Genomic DNA, 20,118 nt, shown 5'->3' on the forward strand with positions numbered 1-20,118 from the left:
TAAGACCCCTGGCACCATTATTTTCCCTCAGTAGTAATTCTTTTCTGAAGCCAGCAGCAGTACACACATCTTAATAAGGATTTATAACACTTACGAACTGATCTCAATTCAATTCTGTGCCAGCCCAAGACTGGATTTCTAATTAGATACGACAAGGATAAAAGAACCACAGAACTTAGTAATTCAGGGCACAAACACTGGAGTCAGACAAACTTGGGTAAGAATCCTGGCACTGCCTTTATACTAACATGTGACTTCGATCAAGTTATTCTATCTTCTCTGGGCCTTTGTTTCCTTTTCTGTAAAATGGGTATAATAATAATGGTATCTAAGCCATGGGTGGCGATTTTGTTAGGATTAAAGGAAACACCTCTGAAGCACTGGCAATGCCTGGCACATTGAAATTAATGAATGACAATTTTTAGTGATGTTGTTCATGTTCAATTGTCACTAAGTTATGTTCTTTCTACACCCAACTGCAAATGACAATCAAGGCTGTAAGCTAAGGAAATCACAGAGCCTTTATGGGCTTTATACCCAGAGGTGAGGATAGGTGATTCTAAGGAGGATCAGAACTCATCAACAGAAACTCTTTCAAGCTTAGTTATCCAACAGGGAGTAGTGGCTTCGAATGGTCCTTTCTGCTTATGTAGTAGTAAAAGGATTTTCGGTGAATCACAGTTGGCATTTATTCAGTAACTTTTACCAAAGAAGCTCAAAACCAGTCACCAAAAATAAACAGAAAAACCTGGAGACTCAGAACTAAGTAATGCGGCCTGATCGATGGACAGCCAGAAAAGCAGGAAAGGCCAGACGTGGCTCTGATCACGAAATGGGACGTGAATACGGTGGGAATAAGAGCCTTCTAAGAAGTGTTTTGTTCCTCTGGCTTCAGAGACAGACAGATGACAGATGACAGCACCGAGGAAAGAGAAGTGAGGCCCAGCGACTGTCAGAGGAAGCACAGAGGCCTCAGATGGCTGTTTCAGCAAAGGGAGAGGTAAGGATGGCAAAGACAGGTCTGCAGATGGGGCTGACAAGCGCTTCTAGACAGGAAATGACACGGGAGCAGCGTCGGGCTGGCATCTGGTAAGGTTCGTGCTGTTTCTACCATGTGGTTTGTAAGAAGTGTAATGCCATCTGGCAACTCCCTCCCAGAAGCATGAGTTAGTGCGGTTCTCAGCAGCCCTTTCGGCCACACAGTCTTTTTCACTAAAACATAACGCACCCGACAGATTGCGGAGTGGGCACGGAGTACCCCTACAGACTGCCGAAGCCTGGGGACGGGAACACACACCCTCAGGGGGCACGGGTCCCGCCGGAAGCGCCCCTCCCCTGGATCTCGGCTCCGCCCCGCGGCGCGCGAGCGTGTCGTCACTCGCAACCGGCCAATCGGAGCGCGTGACAAAAATAGCGCCATATAAAGGCGTGCGTGCCCGAGCCAGAGTCTCCGAGCCGCGCGCTGGGGCGGGGTTGCGCGCGCAGGTGAGCGGGGCGGGGCCGGCGCGCACCTGCTTCCGCTGGACGTGTGCCGGAAAGGCAGTCGGCCGCTTCTCCGGAGGTCGCGGAACCTGCGGTCTGTGTAACCCCGACTCTGGGCTCTCGTTCAATACAAGTCGTGGCTGCTCTCCTGACTGGTTTCCAAGTCGGAAAGAAGCGCCGACCGCAACTTGCGGCTTGCGTAATCAAAGGGCATGTTTAAAGAGCAGACCGCAACCGAGTTTCCAGGGGCGACTCCTGGGCCCACCCGAGAACACGTTAATTTAGCCGGCGCTGAGCCCTGCAAGAAGTCTTAGATGAAGGGGCGCGGCTCTACCCTCTGGGAGCAGGCTCACAATTGTGGGTGGGAGATAGAGGGTCCACGCCCAGCCGAGGCCTAAGGTAGTAAGATAGACGTCCTTCCCTGGAGGAAGAGGTCAGTGCAGGGTGGAAGGCATTTCTCCAGGTCACCTTTCTAGGAGGAGGTGACTTTTGAGCTTTTAGGTGGAAACAAAAAGGCTTTGACGTCGTACACATCAGGGTTCCAGCCTCTGCACGGGTCACACCCCCGCTCTGTGAACCCTGAACACATCAGCAAAGCTCAGAGCGTTTCCATCTTTAAGATGCAGATAGCAGTAGATGCCCAGTAACATTTTTGAGGAGCCCCTCCCTCCCCTGCCCGCCCCGGGTGATCATGTTAATTTCTCCCTCAATTTTACTCCCTCTCTTCTTTCCTCAGTCTCTTCCTTTCATTCTTTCCATTTTCTTTCTTTTCTCCTTCATTCCTTCATTTTTCTTTTTTCTAATTGAGGTATAACCTACACATAATAACCTGCACAGAACTTAAGAGGACACGTAGGTGAACTTTTATGTATGTATACACAAGAAATCAGCTCCCAGATCAAGACGTAGGACGTTTCAGTCACCCCAGGTTTCCACCTGCTCCTTACCAGCCAATGCTTATCACCCCAGAGGTAATCACTATTTGCAATCTATTAATATATATTAATTTGCCTGTTCTTAAATTTTATATAATGGCAATCAAGAAGTGTGCTTTTTTTCCCTGTCTGGTTTATTTCACCCAACATAATGTCTGTAAGATTGATGCATGGTATTGCATATATCAATAGTTTGTTTATTGTTGGGCAGTATTCTTTTGTATGAATACACTTCAATTAATTTATCCAATTCTATCATTGATGGTTAATTTGGTTGTTTTCAGTTTTGGGCTATTATGAAGAAGCTGCTGTGAACATTCTTAACAGTCTTTTGGTGAATAAATGCACTCGATTTTATTGGGTATGTAGCAGCAGGTATGTAATTTCTGTCATAGGATAGGTGTGTGTTTAGTTTTAATAGACACTGCCTAGCAGTTTCCCCAAAAGGTTGAATCAGTTTTTGAAAGTTAGTTACTTAATATCCTTGCCAACAGTTGGCATTAACAGTCTTCTAAATCCTTCGTGAGTATGTAGCAGTATTTTCTTGTGGTTTTCATTTGTATTTCCAAATGAATGATGATGTCGAGCCCCTTTTATAACTTATTAGCCATTTGGGTAACATTTTTTCATGAAAAATAGACTTGTCTGTCTTTCCCCTAGGATTCCTAGGAATGCTTTGTATTTTCTGAATATGAGTCTTTTGTTAAGCATTGTGTATCATGAATATATTCTCCTAGTCTGCCTTGTCTATTTAGTTTTTTTTCTTTTAATATTTTTTAATGTTTATTTATTTTTAAGGGAGAGAGAGACAGAGCACGAGCAGGGGAGGGGCAGAGAGAGAGGGAGACACAGAATCTGAAGCAGGCCCCAGGCTCTGAGCTGTCAACACAGAACCCCACATGGGGTTCACAAACCGTGAGATCATGACTTGAGCCGAATTTGGATGCCTAACTACTGAGCTACCCAGGCGCCTGCTATTTAGTTTTTTATGGTATCTTTATTTTACTTTTTTTAAATGAACGTACAATAACATTGAGTTTTTAAAAATTGACACTTCTGTGAGGTTTGACACATGTGTAAATAGTGTAACCACCACCATAATCGGGATCCAGACTGTTCCATCACCCAGAAAACTCCCTTTGTAGTCATATCCTACTGCCACCTGTTATCTCTGGGAATCATGAATCTGTTCTTTGTTATAGTTTTGCCTTTTCCAAAATAGCATATGAATGGAATGATACAGTGAATAGCCTTTTGAGTCTGGCTTCTTTAAGTTTAAATACCCAGGAGCGCATTACTGGGTGACTTGGGAAATATATATTTAACTTTATACAAATCTGCCAAACTGTTTCCCAGAGAGAACCATTTTGTGTTCCCATCAGCAATGTGAGAGTTCCAGTTGCTCTGTATCCTCATCAGCACTTGTTATTGTCACTTTTTATTTTAGTGATTCCAATAGGAGATGGTGGTATATAATTGTGGTTTTAATGTGCCATTTTATAAAGGTTAATGATGTCGAGCATTATTTTATGGGCTTGTTTGAGATGCATTTATTCTCATTGGTGAAAGGTCTGTTCAGGCCTTTTTCCCATTAAAAGAAAAACAGGTTATTTTTTTTTACTATTGAATTTTGAGAATTATTTATGTATTCTGGATATAGGTCCTTTCAAAGACTTTCTTCTACTGAATTGACTTTGCATCTGTGTGAAAAGTCATTGGCCATATTGTGTGCTTATTACCATCGTTCTTACATGTTTACTTTTTCCTTGTCCTCAATTTACTCATCATAATTATTAAAAATTCCCTATCTGACAACTCCAAACTCTGTGTCATCTCTAAGTCAGGTTCTGATGCTCCCTTTGTCTTTTCAAACTATATTTTTTCTTATCTTTTAACATGCCTGGTAATTTTTTGCTGAATGCTAGACATAATGTAGTAGGTAAGAGGAACTGGGGTGATCAGGCTTTTAGGGTAAAGTTTTATGTTAATCTGGCCAGGAGTTGCCTACGTTTAGTTTGCTATAGTTGTAGGTACGAGAGGCTTCCTCTAGTTTCCTTATTTTTCTGTGCTTCCCTGTTGTCTTTGGGTTTCCCTAAGAACTCCTTGAATAGACACTGTTTTGCAGCTAGCTCTGTCCATTGTAATCCCTGTTACTGTATCCGGAGCCCTGTGGATATGGTGGTAAGATGTGAGGGGAGGGAGGTGTTCTGTAATCATATAATCAAATCTGTTTTTAGTGGGCCTGAGTCCTTGGGTTGTGACCTTTAGAAGCAGTTCTTAACCTTTTTTTTTTTTTCCTCTCTCCTTACCTGAGACATGAAGGCTTGAGGGGCCTAGAATTGGATAATTGCCATTCCTTCAAATCAGATAAGACTCTGGTAGTTTCCCTAAGAGGGCAGGCCTTTGTTACTTGGAGACATCTTTGGGTGTTTTTCAAAATGGTTAATTTTCCTGCCTAAAAGCATAGTGGGGCTTCTGGAGATAGAGCCCAGGAAAATGTGAGTACCCTCTAAGACTGGACCTCCAGGAGACCTGAAACCAGAAGTTCTGTTGATTAATTTTAAGTACGAAGATTTTCCAGTTATCTTTCTCTTACTGATATCTGATTTCCATGGTGGGCATAAAACGTATTTTATATTATTTCAGTTCTTTTAACTGTGTCAGGTCTTGTCTTATAACCCTGGATATCTCTCTTTTGGTCATTGTTCCTCAGGAAGAACATATTAAACAAACTGTTCTTCAAGTATCAATTACATTAGTTGGTTGATGGTGTTTTTCAGTTCTGTATCCTTCCGGATTTTCTGTCTACTTGTTTGGTTGATTATTGAGAGGAGTGTTGGACTTTTCACCTGTAATTCTGGATTTGTCCATTTCTCCTTCATTTTATCGATTTTTGCTGCAGGTACTTTGAAGCTCTGTTGTCAGGTGCATATATTAGAATGGCTGTGCTATCTTGGTGACCCTTTTATCATTTGCAAGGACAGTGAAGGCTACGAGGTTTTACCCCACTTGCAAGCTACTGCGTTAGCCTGCCACAGTTTCATGGATGCTGGCAGAAGACACAGGATGCTATTAGCCACGAGCAGTAGCCACACTCGGCATTTGTGCTGCTTCCTTAAGCCCCGTTTCTCAGGGGATGAGGCAGCCATCGTCCAGATGGCACCCGCACAGGCTGTTCCTTGAATCACAGCAGAGGATCCCTGTGATTAGGGAACCCAAATCTTTGCAATCTTCCTGACCTTTGCACCAAAGGGAGATACTATCGCTATTATCCCGGACTGGAAGCAAACTAGCTGCTGTCTTACTTGAGAGGGAAGCACTGTTTCTGTTCCCAGTGCTGTTGACTGTATACAAACATCCTTGAAAAGATAATCCAGATCCTAGACAGTCGTTGCCTCTGGGTCAGATCTGCTCACAAGGTGTTCAGAGAGTCTTTAGAGAATTGTCTTTTAGCAATAATGTCCCTCTTATCCCCGGTAATTTTTCTTGCTCTGAAGTCTACTTTGTCTGATATTAGCCTAGCCACTCCAACTTTCTTTTGGTTAGTGTTTGCATGGCACATTGGTTTCCATCTTTTCATTAAAAAGATTTTTTAATGTTTATTTATTTTTGAGAGAGAGAGAGAGAGAGAGAGAGAGAGACAGAGCGCAAATGGGGGAGGGGAAGGGAGAGGGAGACACAGAATCCTAAGCAGGCTCCAGGCTCTGAGCTGTCAGCACAGAGCCCAACATGGGGCTTGAACCCACAAACCAGAGATCATGACCTGAGTCGAAGTCGGATGCTCAACCAGCTGAGCCACCCAGGTGCCCCTCCATCTTTTCATTTTTAACCTACCTCTATCATTATATTTAAGATGAGGTTGTGTGTGTGTGTGTGTGTGTGTGTGTGTGTGTGTGTGTGTGTTTTGTTTTGTAGACAGCGTATTGTTTGGTCTTGTTTTTTTACTACCCTGAAAATCTCTTATTTCCTAATTTGCATATTTAGATCAGGAGCTGGCAAATTATGCCTGTGAGTCAGATCTGGTTAGCTGCCTGTTTTTGTAACTAAAGTTTTATTGAAACATCACTGTGCTCATTCATTTATAGCTTTTCTTTGGCTGCTTTTCCTTTACAAAAGCAGAATTGAGTAGTTGCAACAGAGACCATATGACTCAGAAATCCCCAAATATTTACTCTTTGGCACTCTCTAGAAAAAATTTGCAGACCCTGGTTTAGATTACTTATGGTTTCTTCTTTTTTTTAACTAAAAAAAATTTTTTTTTCGAGAGAAAGATCACGAGCAGGGGAGAGGGGCAGAAAGAGAGAGAGAGAGAGAATGAATCCCAAGCAGGTTCTGTGCTTAGTGCAGGGGCCAAAGCGGGGCTCAATCCCATGAACCTGGGATCATGACCCAAGCCAAAATCCAGAGTTGGACACTCAACTGAGTGAACCACCCAGGCTCCTCTAGATTATTTGTGTTTAATGTAGTTATTGACATGTCTGGATTTAGATTATTTTTTTTAAATTTTTATTTCTTTTTGTTTTTTCCCTGTTTTTCAATCTTTATTTCCTCTCTCCTGCCTTATTTTGGATTATTAGAATACTTTTTAATATTCCATATTAATTTTCTGTTGAATTTTTCATTATATGTCTTTCTATATGTTTTTAGTGGTGGCTTTAGGAATTGTAATGTACATTTCACAGTCTTAACATTTCACAGCCTAATTAGAACTAATATCACTTCGAGTCAAAGATACATCTATCTACTGTACAGATCCCTTCTTCCTTCATGTTGGAATATCTATTTATTCGGGTTTTCTTTAATCTCTCTCAGAAATGTGTTGCAGTTCTCAGTATAGAGATCTGGCAATTTTTGTTGTTGTTAGATTTAATCCTAGGTATTTATAGTTTTGATACTCTTGTAAATGGTATTCAATTTTTTTATTTCCAAATTTTTGGTTGTAGATATACAGAAATATGGTTGATTTTTGTGTATTAACCTTATAGACAGTGACTTTGATGAATTTATTAATTATAATTTTATTTTAGTTTTTCTATGTTTATAATCATGTCGTCTATAAATACATATAGTTTTACTTCTCCCTTTCCAATATTTATGCCTTTTATTTCTTTTTCTTGCCTTATTGCATTATTTGAGATCTTCAGTACAATGTTGAATGGAGGTGGTGATAGTGGACACCTTCCAAGAGACTTGGAGTGATGAAGGAGATTACTCTCCAGTGTGTTCCTTTTAATTCAGAACTGTTTTTTGTTTGGCATGGTCTGTCATGTGTCCTGGGAGTGACTGAGGTTACCTTACTTATTTCCAAAGACATCAATTTAGTCTTTTGTAGGCTCCAGGGAGGCAAGAGCTCGATAGATGCCCCTGGTCTGTATATACCTTCGTTCAAATTAGAAACAGACACGTCTTTGGTTAGATCACTAAAAGAAAAGTTACTCTTTTCTTTGGACTGATAAAGACCTGGCCATGACATAGGGCTTGGTGAGCTGAGCCTGAGCTGGATTTCAGCCTTTCTGTCCCTTTGGCTGGGCCTTGGTGCAGCACAAACATTGTGCACTGTTTGGAGAGGAAGATAGGCCAGAGGACTGGAGAACAGAGTCAACCTGCCCTGGGGAAGTGGGTCCCAGCTCATCATTGTCAGCACTAGGAGGAGAGGGCCCATCTTTTGATGCTTCCAAGGGATTCTGACCCCAAAGCATTGATCTAAATCTCTCATACGCAACTGACATTACATACCTTACTTTGTGAAATAGTTTCAAATCCCAATTTTGGGATGTAGCATCACTCCTGTCTTGTTTCTTCGGTGTCCTCTTGCCTTCATGACTGTTATCTTCCACCTGCCCTTTCTCCTAATTAGATCATACCACCATCAGCTTGGTCCATGTGAGAATTTGAATGTATAGGATTAGCTGCATTCATAGAAATCCAAGGAGGCAGTGACTTGGGTGTGGAGGGTGAAATCAGAGAAGCTCTCACTCCCTTCTGCTGATAGCCTGTTTACCTCTTCTGCTCCTACCAGATTGTATTTACCTGGGGGCATGCATTTCTTTACCTGTCTTTTGTTAAGTGCATTTAAGAACTTTCTGTTACAAAATATAAATGAACCTAGAAGGAAAAAGTCATTATAGGTCTTAATACCATTCTGTGATTCATTAATAGAGTATTGTGTATTCATCACCTAGCTTTCTAATGACCCAATCAATATAGTTAAGTTTTGTTGGTGAGAGCAAGTGGAGAGGTGTAAAAAGCCATATGAAATTGGCCATGGGGTTTGAAATTGGCTATGGTTGAAATTGCCAGGGGAGTTTCTTCATCTAGAAAATAAGGTTGTGTATATCAGATGTTCTTTTCCAACTCCAATATCCAGTATTCTCAGCATTATCTTCAGAATAGTGGGAGGAAGGTAGATGAAAAGCTAAGCAGGCATCTAACCAAATATGTGGTTACCTGGTACGGTTGGGATCCACCCACCACACCGTGTGCTCAGTAAAGGAAGCCAGGCTTCTTGAGTTCCTTCCCATTTACTCCTCCTTCCCAGAGGTCCGAGAGACTCCACCCTTAGCCCTTTGGGAATTTGCATCTTTTGCCTTCATCTAAAGTCCTGGCAGTGAGCCAGTGTGGGGGAGAGGTGTTGACGCTGATGGCAACCTGTCATAAGGGGTTAAAGACCCTTCTCCATGCTCTGCAATACCCTGGGCCACCTGCCAGTCCTGCAGCTCCACATCATTTTTATAACTATGGATTCTGTCTTTTCCTGCACTAGGCTATAAACTTCCGGAGCAGACGCTATCTCTCTTATCCATCTTTTTCCTTTCTGTCTTTTGCACGGGGCCTGCTACATAGTAAATGCTCAATTGATGAGCAGTGAATGAATGAATGGGAAGGAGGCAAGAGAGTGAATCAAATTTCCCTGGGTTTATATGTCAGCACTGACTGATTCTTTCCTGCTTGGGACCCTTCACATCCAGTTAGGCACTAAAATCCAATGATTCTTATTTTGCAATGTCTGTTTTTATGACTGCTTCCCCAAGTCCTCCCTCTTCTGGGAGGTTAGCCTCCAGCCCAGCTTCTTCCTCGCCACTGCTCCCTTCCTTATCTATCCCGCACATATCTATCTGCCTAAAGTACATTTCCAGCTTATCACTGGGCTGCTCAGAGTAAAATCCAAATTAATCAGCTGCTCTCCTAGATCCTACCCTCCCTTCCGTCCTATCATTAAATGTGGCTTGAGCTTCTATCTGGCCTCTGGGGAGGAGCTCCACCTAAATTCTCTGCTCCAGCTAGATGGGGTTTCATCATAGTCCTGCCTCCAAGCCCTTGCAAACTATCTCCTTGCCTGTTCCAACTACGTGCACCTTTCTAGGACTTGGTAAGCCCACCTCCTGCAAAGAAGCCCCTTGGGCATCCCAGGTCACCTCAGACTTGCTTTTCAGAAGCACATAATCACCAAACAGAGTGTAGAATGGGGTTATGTCAACATTGACATGATTTTATGTTTTTTTAATTTATTTTTTGAGAGAGAGAGAGAGAGAGACAGTGTGTGTGAGTGGGGGAGGGGCAGAGAGAGAGGGGTCAGAGGATCCGAGGCTGGCTCTGCTGACAACAGTAAGCCTGATGTGGGGCACAAATTCGCAAACCCATGAGATCATGACCTGAGCGGGAAGCGACTGAGCGCCCCAAGCACCCTAACATCTACGTGATTTTAAATTGTGGCAACAACCCCCCACAACAACCAGGCTATCCCGGTCAGGAACAGAAGTAAGAACATTAAGTGGGGAATGGAGTTGGATCAGGGTCTTTGAGTGGCAGAGTGGGCGGAGCTTGTATGGGCTGACCTTAAAGGCATCACAGAGACTTCCTGTGCCATCCTTAAGACACCTGTGCAGCAGTTGACTTTTTTGCAGAAATCTCCAGAGAATGTCTCCTTAGATTCTGAGCATCCTGAGCGGTCTCCAAGTGCTTTTAAAGAGTCTGTGGAGCCTTTCCTGGGAACAGGTGTTCTGTGCCAGGATCAACGCTGTGTGTAGTGCTGGAGTAATGCACAGTCTGATCATTTGTGCGCCAGACAACATTTTTTCTTGGCTCTATCTTTAGTAATTTGTTATCGAGAAAAAGACTCCCAGCAAAATCATGTTTCTTGCACAATCCTAAAGGTGATAAATTGCCCAGGATGATCAGACACCAGAGTGGGTTGACCTGAGATCAAGATCAGGGCACATTGACGTTTGATCAAAATTGAACAGGACCTTTTGGGAACTGAAACATATTATCCACTTCCTACTGTAGCATGTTGTTTAAGTACTGGAAAGCACAAACAAAACACCCTCTTCTTTTTATTGCAAAAAATAACGTACATTTGCTGAAAAAAATTAGATAATACAGACCAGCAAAAAATTAAAATCATCCATAACTCTATTTTAGTGCACATCACCGAAATCTTTTATGCTCCTTGCCTCCCTCCCTCTCTCCCTCTCTCCTTCTCTCCTTCCTTTACCCACCCTTCCTTCCTTCCTTCCTTCCTTCCTTCCTTCCTTCCTTCCTTCCTTCCCAATGGGAGGTGCTTAACCACCGTGCCTGCTTGGTAATTCCTAGAATTAGACCCCTTTCAGTGTCTGCTCCCCACCTCTCACCCTCAACCCCCTCCTCTCCTGGGGCACATCCTCCTTCTCTCTGCCTTTTTCTTGCCGTCAGAGGATTTCAGCTGGGGTCATCCGCATGGGTAGGGGCAGAGACCAGGGCAAACCTCAGCATGAAGATGGGCGTATCCAATGGCTAAGGAAGGTTCTAACTGGACTCTGCGGGCATGGCAGCTGGTATAGCTCTAGGGGCAGCTCGGGGAGCAGTGTGGCCTGACAGAAGCCACTGCCACACAGACTATCTCTTTGTCACACCTCTCTCCATACAGTCAACACGTGACTGACCATAGGCTCCAGTGTGCGGTAGTGGTGTTTGGGGGCAGGGATGCACTGGCAGAAAGACTTACTTCTTCATGTTTTAACACACAGACAATAAGGTGCACGAAACACACTTGTCTTAAGCGCATAGCTCAATACAGTTTTACATTTGTGGGTACCTGTATGACTACATTTGAGCTCAAGGTACGAAACATTTCCAGCACAGAAATGTCTCTATGTTCGTTTCCAGTCAATATCCATTTTTCCCTGACTCCTCTCCTCCCCGGACACAAAAAGGCAAACATGATTTGGGCTTCTTTTAAGATGAAGTTTTTATATCTGACTCCTTTTGTTCAAAATAATGTCTGAGATGCATATTGTTTGCAGATATGTTGAAAATCTTATCAGCTTCTTATTTTGCCAAAAAGGAATCATCTTGTGCATATTGTTTGTCACTGGTCTCCCCATTTAGCACATTGGCAACAGTTTCCCTGGTCTCTAGCATTCTTGTGCTGCGGATTTTTCAAAGTCCAGATGATGTTCTGTATGATGTATGTGCCGTAATTTATTTGGCCGGCCCTCCATTGTTCCACAGGAGATCATGTCCTTTTTAAAAAATTACAGACAATAATTCATTGGACACTCTTGCAATTAAGTCTTTGTGCACCTACTTAATTATTCCTTGAGGATAAACTCAGAAGTAGAATCACTCTGTCAAAGGTTGTATACATTTTTAAAGCTCTGTTATCCAGAAAGGTTGTACTAATTTTCCATTAGCAGCAGCAGTGAATGAGAGGGCCTCTGTCTCCTCAAATCTTTACCATCCCAGGCATTTTATTTTGAATAGTTGCCAATATATAGGTGAAATGGACCTTTTTGAAAAGTAATTTAAAAAATTTAAAGTATCTCATTTTAATTTGTGTTTCTTCAATTACAAATGTGGTCAAACCCTTGTGTATTTATTAACCTCCTCTTCTGTCTTGAGACTCTTGATGTCTGTCAGGCAGAGCTCAGCTGTAGATAACAGAAACCACTCTTTCTATTGTTTTCCTTTCTTTTTTTCTTAATGTTTATTTCTGAGAGAAGGGAGAGAGAGCATGAGCAGGGGGAGGGGCAAAGAGAGAGGAGAGAGAGAATCCTAAGCAGGCTGCGTGTTGTCAGCACAGAGCCCCACGCAGGCTCAAACCCACAAACTGTGAGATCATGACCTGAGTTGAAGTCACACACTTATCCCACTGAGCCACCCAGGTGCCCTAGCACTCCTTCTAGGTTAAGGAGGAAGAGCTAGACAAAGGGAATTAGCTTCTTACAGAATCCCTGGAAGGGCTGGAGGAGCAGGAATCCTGCGCTAGGCTTCCAGAAACAACTCTGAGAATGAAGCCTTGGGTCCTGTTCCCAACACACACCGCGCTGTGAACTAGGCCGGAACCGCTGCTAATTCTGCCATAGGAACAGACAACAGCAACAGAGTGAAAACAACCCAAGTCACAAAATACCTAGAAATGCTAAGTTAATGCAACAAACATCCTATCAAGTGTATATGAGGTCAGGAGGAGGTCGTGGAGACTCCCTGGGGCCACAAATGGAAAGGGAGCAGGAAACGGGCATTGCAATCAAACGCTAAGGCCTTGCGCGGGTGCTTAGTCAGGTAACCTAGGTGCTTGGATGGTACGTGGGTTTGAGAGCCTATGCCTCGTTAGGGGGATGAAACTGAGGGTTTGAAGACCCCCCCCCCCCCCCAAGGGCTATGTCCCTGGGAAAGAATGGACTGAATTAAAAAAAAAAAAAAATCTGACTTTTAGCAAAGAGAAATAATGAAATTTGTCTTTGCCCATGCTGGGCGGGGCGGGGTTGGGGGGGGTGTGGAGGCGGGGTGTCCTGGGGCGGGGAAGGAGCTTCTGAGCTTCTGAGAATTCATAACCATACATTGCCACTTGTATGGGTTTTGGGCTTGAGGTTTGAATCTACACTGAGTTGGTAACAATTTAGGATATGTCACAGAGGCTGTGCAGATCTTTCTGGGGAGACATAGCCTCAATCTAGGCCTTATAGGAAAACTCCAGCTGAATATACTCTTTCGCTCCAAAATTAAAAAGATGAAGAAACAACCTACCATAAATTAAAATTAACAGAAACTCCTAAAAACTTATGATTCTGGATTTATCAAATGCAGAATATAAAACAAGAATGTCTAAAATGTTTCATTAAATTTAAAATACACACAAGAGGAGTGCCTGAGTGGCTCAGTCGGTTAAGTGACCAACTCTTGATTTCTGCTCAGGTCATGATCTCTCTGTTGCTGAGTTTGAGCCCTGCATCAGGCTCTGCACTGATAGCTACGAGCGCAGAGCCTGCTTGAGATGCTCTCTCCCCTTTTCTCTCTGCCCCTCTTCTGCTTGCGATCTCTCTCTCTCAAAATAAATAGACATTTTAAAAATATAAAACAAAAATAAAATGAACTATACACAAGAAAGGAACAAGAGATACAATATAATAGTATAATATGCATGCCAAAAAGTACACAAATTATAAGTGTACAGCTTGGTGAAATTTCACAATCTGAACATCCCCCATATTTCCTGTAAGTCATTACTCATACCTCTCCTAAGGATAACTACTATCCTGACTTCTAATAGCACAGATTAGTTTTAGGCTGATTTGAAAAAGCACCAAATAAAATAAGAGCTTGAAAGTATAGTCAATGAAATTCAGAAAACAAATCACCAAATGCATTAAATAGATTTGATATATCTAAAGAAAGATTTAGGGAGTTAATCGAATTAGAGCTGAAGAATTTTCCAGAACACAGCACAGAGAAACAAAATAATGGAGAAAAGGCAGGAGTTACCAGATATGTTTCCAATAAAACTTCCAGAAGAACAGTGGAGAGAACAGGTAAAAGGTGTTTTTTTTCCAACAAGAGAATTTCTGGGAATTTTTCATAATTGCTAAAAGCTATGAGTCTTTAGATTCATGAATAATAGCGAGTCCCAAGCAGAATAAATAAAACAAACACCTTGACTCAGCACCATGGTACAGAGATCACTGAAGAAAACCAGAACCACATGCAGCCACAGAAAAGACAGGTGCCTTATGAAGGCAGAGCAGTGAGTTCAACACCAGGTTCCTCAAAGGTGACAGTGGAAGTGGAGGCGGGAGAGGGGCGGTGCCTTCCAAATGCAGAGACACAGTAGTAGCTGGTAAATAGAATTATACGTTTGGCTAATTTATCCTTCAAGAATGTGGGTGCAAAGAAGATGTTTTCAGACCTCCCCCCCAACACCCCCACAAACAAAACAGACAAATACAAAAACAACAAACAAAGGCAGCAAAAACTATTGAGCATTTACTGCCTGCACAGCTTCACTGAGAGAACTTCTAAAGCATGTGATCCACAAGAAGGAAAATAATTCCAGAAGAAGTTCTTAAATGCAAGAAGCAAAACTGAGTGAACAAAACTGGTAAGCATACGTGAAGGTCTTCGGAACCTCAGCCTACAATAGGATCTGATTTGGGAGTTAAAAGACAAGGTCAGATTAAAATCCTGGATCACAAAAACATGTGTGATGGGAGAGGAAAATTAGACTTCAAATATTTTAAAGTCCTCATATTTTTGGGAAGAATGGCCTAGATACTTATTAGTTCTATGCTTTGTTAATTATGAATGTTAGAAATCAAAGGCTGAGCACTAAAAGAATAGAATTTGAGCAGTGTTCCTCAAAGTGTGCTCCCTGGGCCAGTATTATCAGCAGCACAGAGAAACATTTTTTAGAAATGAAAATTATTGGGTTCTGTCCCAGAAATCTAAATCAGAAATGCTCATTTGGAGACCAGCAATCTGTGTTTTAACAAGGTCTTTAGGTGATTCTGATGCCACTAACATTTGAGAACCATGGAATTAACTATATACGTTTGAACCCAGTGGAGGGAAAACAACTAAGTCAAACTTCTTTTTTTTTTTTTTAATGCTTATTTATTTTTGAGAGAGCATGAGAGGGGAGGGGCAGAGAGAGAGAACGGGACAGAGGATCTGAAGCTGGCTCTGTTCTGACAGCAGAGAGGTCCATGCTGGGCTCGAACCCACGAACTGTGAGATCATGACCTGACCTGAACCAAAATGGACACTTAACTGACTGAGCCACCCAGATACCCACTAAGTCAAACTTCTTAATCCAAAATAAGGTAGAGAAGGAGGAAAAAAAAAATGGTAGCATAAAATGAGCAGGGGAAAGAGCAAAATAGAAACAATCCCAAGTATATCAATACTAATACTAGTACTACTAATAAAAAATATTGATAGACCAAATTTGCCTCTTAAGACAGAATTTTAGATTGATTTTTGACAAATCTATATCCTGTTTGTAGGAGACATCAAAAAATTGAAGGTAAAAAAATGAAAAAATATATGCAAGGAAAATAGGAAAACATGACTTCACAAAGTTGTCCATTCTCTCTAAATCTATCTATAAATTCAATTCTAATTGAATCCTAATAAAATTCTAAACCAGGGGCTCCTGAGTGGCTCAGTTTGTTGGGCATCCAACTTTGGCCCAGGTCATGATCTCACGGTTCGTGGGTTCTTAGCCCCACGTCGGGCTCTGTGCTGACAGCTCAGAGCCTGGAGCTTGCTTCGGATTCTGTGCCTCTCTCTTTCTGCCCCTCCCCCACTTGCGCTCTGTCTCTCTCTCTCTCTCTCTCAAAAATAACATTAAAAAAAAATTCTAAACCAGGGTTTTCTGGGATCTTGACAAGCTGATTTTATAATTTTGTAGAAAAACAAAGTGCCAGGATAACGAGATTAGAAGAAACACAGGTTTGGCATCGTTTACTAGGACTAAGTGGTCCAGAGTGGCATCGGTGAAGACACAGACAAGTAGATGAATGGTGTAGAGTGGAAAGCACAGAAAAATACCCATGTGCACATGGAAATTTGGTAAACCTCCAAAGGCGTGGAAGATCAGTGGGGAAAGAATGGTGTGCAGACAATTGGTTAATCAGATGGGAAAAAATAAGATTGAATCTTCAGAGGCGCCTGGCTGGCTCAGTCAGAAGAGCATGCGACTCTTGATCTCAGGATTGTGAGTTTGAGCCCCATGTTAGGGGTAGAAGTTACTTAAAAATAAAATCTTTAAAAAAAGGGTAAGTTTTACACATATTAAAAAAAAAAGATTGAATCTTCACATCTTCACATTATAAATAAAAATCAGTCCCAGGGTAGATTAAAGATCCTAATAGGAAAGACAAAAATTTCCACCTTTAAGAAAAAATGGTAAGACTTCTTACAAATCACAAAAAAAGCATAAATAACAAGATTGACAACTTCCTGGTATTACATTTCAAAACTTCATCACATGACAAAATTCAGGAATAAAAAGATAAGTCATCGACTCTGAGAAGTTACGTGCAACGTATTTTATCTACAAGTACCAGCAGCAAAAGGTTAATAGACAGGATACATGCAGAACTGTTAATCAGGAAGATGAACAACCCAGTGGAAAAAGACAGGCAATTCGCTCAAGACAAAAACAAAATGGAAAATTAATAGAAAAAGTTCCTGGTAATCAGGCAAAAGAACATTAAAACCGCAATGAAATCTTTTATACCCTTCAGATCGATGCAAATTCCAACTCTCGATGGGCATCAACTACTGGTGTGGATGAGACGCAAACGGTCCAGAATGTAATCTGGTGACCACTTGGTAGAGTAATATGTAACCAATTGAAAAAATACAGAGATGACGAGATCCCAGTAAATCTTCACTTAGGTACATACCCTAGACAAGCCCTTGCACATGACAAGGAGACATGTACAGGACTATCTAAAATATCACTCTTTTGCAGTGGAAAATTGCAAACATGAAATTACCATCATCTGGAGAATGGATAAATAGTGGAATACTGAATGGATAAATCTCACGATACTGCGTGGAAATGTAAACTGCAGAAGAATACATACTGTGTATACCAGTCCCAGTCTTCGACTGGGGAATATGGGACCCCCGTCCTGGGTCCCCCTGCCTAGGAGTCCCTGTACTTTCGACCACCTTCCTTGGCATGGGTTACCTCCCCCACCAGTGCCTGGGACTGGGGCTGCCTGCCCTCTGGGCAGGGAGGTCAGCGCTTGGACAGAGACCTGCGTAGACCTCCGTCCTCACACCCCCCTGCACAGCACACGTTGTTGCTCGGATGTCAGAGGAGCTCTGGACTGCGCCTTTCTGTGCCAGGCCAGGTTCCGGCAAGGGCTGTCAGCAGACCGTTCCAGCTAGCTGCTGCCCTTTCTCTTTCACGGCGCAGAGCAAGGCGGGGCTGCCAGCGTGGTGCTGGCACAGGAATATGGGCAACTCAAATTATTTATGTAGACAGGGCCCCTGCAGAATTCAATTCAAGGTGGGAGTTGCTTCTCGAAGGGAGAGAATTAGGTTAGGGTTAGAATTACGTTGGGAACTCGTCTTGAAATGTTTTATTCCTTGAGCTGTGTGGTGGAGGATAAAAGGCACTGATTGCATTACTTTTTATGCCTTTGTGTATGTTTGAAATATTTCATAAAATTAAAAAAAAGGGGGAGGAAAGAAAAGCCACTTAAGCCCTTCTCTGCCTGTGTGGGGGATGGGGCACCTGGGCTTGGGTGGTGACTGCGGTGGGAGGGGGCGGGGGAAGAGCATGCGCCCCTCTGCACTTCCCCCCCATCCCTGCAGCTCCCGGTGCCGGCGGTCCCGTGTGGCCTTTCGGGGCTGTGTTAGCCCCTTCACCAGCACATACTTGCTGAACACTTAAGTCTTGCAAATGGAAAGAAAATTCCGCGGCAAGTGAAAAGTCATCCCAAGTTTGAGTCTTGGACAAGACGGGTGAAAAATGGTTTTTCATCGAATTCAATCCAGCCATAGGCACTTGTACTGCGTGGAGACGCATCTTAAGTATTGAGATACAGGAGTTTTCATTTGGTGATTCTTCCCAGTGTCTCAGGACAGGGAGGAAATCTCCTGAGGTAAAAAAGCCACGCTGGGAAACGGGCCCCTTGCTAAGTTCCCTCCTGGAAGCGGCGCCTCCCCGTGTGGGACGCTTTTTCTCCTAAGTGAGGTTTCAGTTCCAAGCCAGACCAGTTCTGCAGCATGCTTTTGTACCTTTCCAGAGACCGATCTGAATCAGCTTGCCAAGGCTTTAAAACCCACTGGATTCTTTCGTTACTTAAAAAGCCTCTTTCTCTGGACAGCCTTTGAGCGAATCATAAAATTAACATCTAAAAAGACTTAGCAGCCACTGAACCCGGAAGGCTGTGGGCTTGATAGGCCGAGCGGTAACAGACCTTCCTAAGGGCAGTTGGGCTCCGGAGGCAGCTTTGCAGGTGGAAAGAAGGCGGCTGCTCACAGGTGGAGGTGCCCAGGCCCGGGAGGCGGTGGGGGGAGGGAGCAGTAGTACCCTAGGCCCGAGCCCCAACCCTCCCGGCCCTCCCCCTGCCCCCTCACTGTTCCAGTGCACAGTTGATTAGCGGGCACCCCGCCCCCCTCCCTGTTCATCCTTTCTCTGGCTCGGTTCTAAGCAGACATCAACAAATGTTTAAACAAAGCAGGAGGGAAGCCAATTTTAGTTACTTTCACTTCCCGCATTTTTTTTTTTTTTATTGCTTCAGTTAGGTGTAACAAATTTTTTAATTTACATTTTCAATTCTATTTTAGACCTGTTCTCTAAACTGTTAGACTGTAGACATTTTCTTTTTAATGAAAAAGAAAAGATTGACTTGGGGATTCACATTCAAAACGTTTGATTAATCGGGGCTTGGTTTAGCATTCAAGAACATTGTCCTGCCGTTTTCCACTTCTTTGTTTTTTGCCCTAGATTTTTCTTTACCTCTTTTGTCTCCTGTATCTTTCCAGTTCTGTGGACTTCTCTGAGGGGAAGAGGGCTCTGAGGATTGAAGAAAGAAAAGCTCTTCTTTAGTCATTTATTACTAACAGGACTTCTGATGGTTGAGTTTTCTTGCATATTTGGCCCCTCTACGTCTACCTTTAGAAATTCAGGTAACCCTGATGAGGGGGGGTGGGTGGAGAGAATAAATCACATTTCTCTTTTCCCTGACTTTGTGATGGATCGTGGTCTCCGTAACAGTCCTGCCAAAACCTGCAGTTTAGAAAGTGAAGGAGGTGGAGAGGAGCCAGGCTAGCCTGGGGGGTCGGGTGGGGTGGGGTGGGGTTCTAGAAGGTAGGTAGCTATTCATTTTTGGGTGTGCATTTTGTCAAGAGTAGCTGCTTTCTAAAGACTAACACTGCAGCTCAAGGGTCTGGAGGATGAGATTTGTAAATCTGAAAGGTGTTTCAAAGGCAAAAATACATTGCTCATGCAGTGTGTCTACAGAGAATGTCTCCCTTGGACAGATGGAAGTCCTCCAGGCGAGGGAGACCCCTGGTTCCTGGCCTCAGTGGCACATCTCTGCCAGCCTGTCCAATGAAAGGGACAAACAACGCTGGTTATGGTTCACTGTATTGGGGCACCAGGGTGAGCTCCACGCTGGGTTATATCCGGTGGCCTGGGTGCTCAGGGAAGGGGGCCTCTTCCTCTTTCAAGTCTTCCTCGAGATTCAGGTACATTGGAAAACTCACTCCCAAGAACTTCTGGGACTTTGTCACTCTGGTTAGGGGGATGAGATGGATATTGGGAGGTTACCCAACAACCTTTTAACTTTCTGCATTCTAATATTTTCCTGTAATGTGCGACGCAATCTCCTGACTTCAACTGTTGTGTTGTAATATCACACTTGTATGGGCTGCATAGCCTCCCTCGGTGGACAGTGGCAGTGCGAGCCCATGTCCCCTG

At 43.1% G+C, this 20,118-nt stretch overlaps 1 long non-coding RNA gene across 1 annotated transcript in view; it reads left to right on the top strand.

The window, feature by feature from the left end:
• Positions 1-900: 900 nt before the first annotated feature.
• The window catches only part of LOC115514586, a 46,066-nt gene continuing 26,848 nt past the window's right edge, over positions 901-20,118 (top strand). The window contains exon 1 of the long non-coding RNA XR_004343698.1: positions 901-1,000. This is a non-coding gene — a long non-coding RNA (uncharacterized LOC115514586). The remainder of the gene's footprint in view (positions 1,001-20,118) is intronic.

Source organism: Lynx canadensis, chromosome B2 (genome assembly GCF_007474595.2).
Source record: "Lynx canadensis isolate LIC74 chromosome B2, mLynCan4.pri.v2, whole genome shotgun sequence".
Classification (NCBI taxonomy): domain Eukaryota; kingdom Metazoa; phylum Chordata; class Mammalia; order Carnivora; family Felidae; genus Lynx; species Lynx canadensis.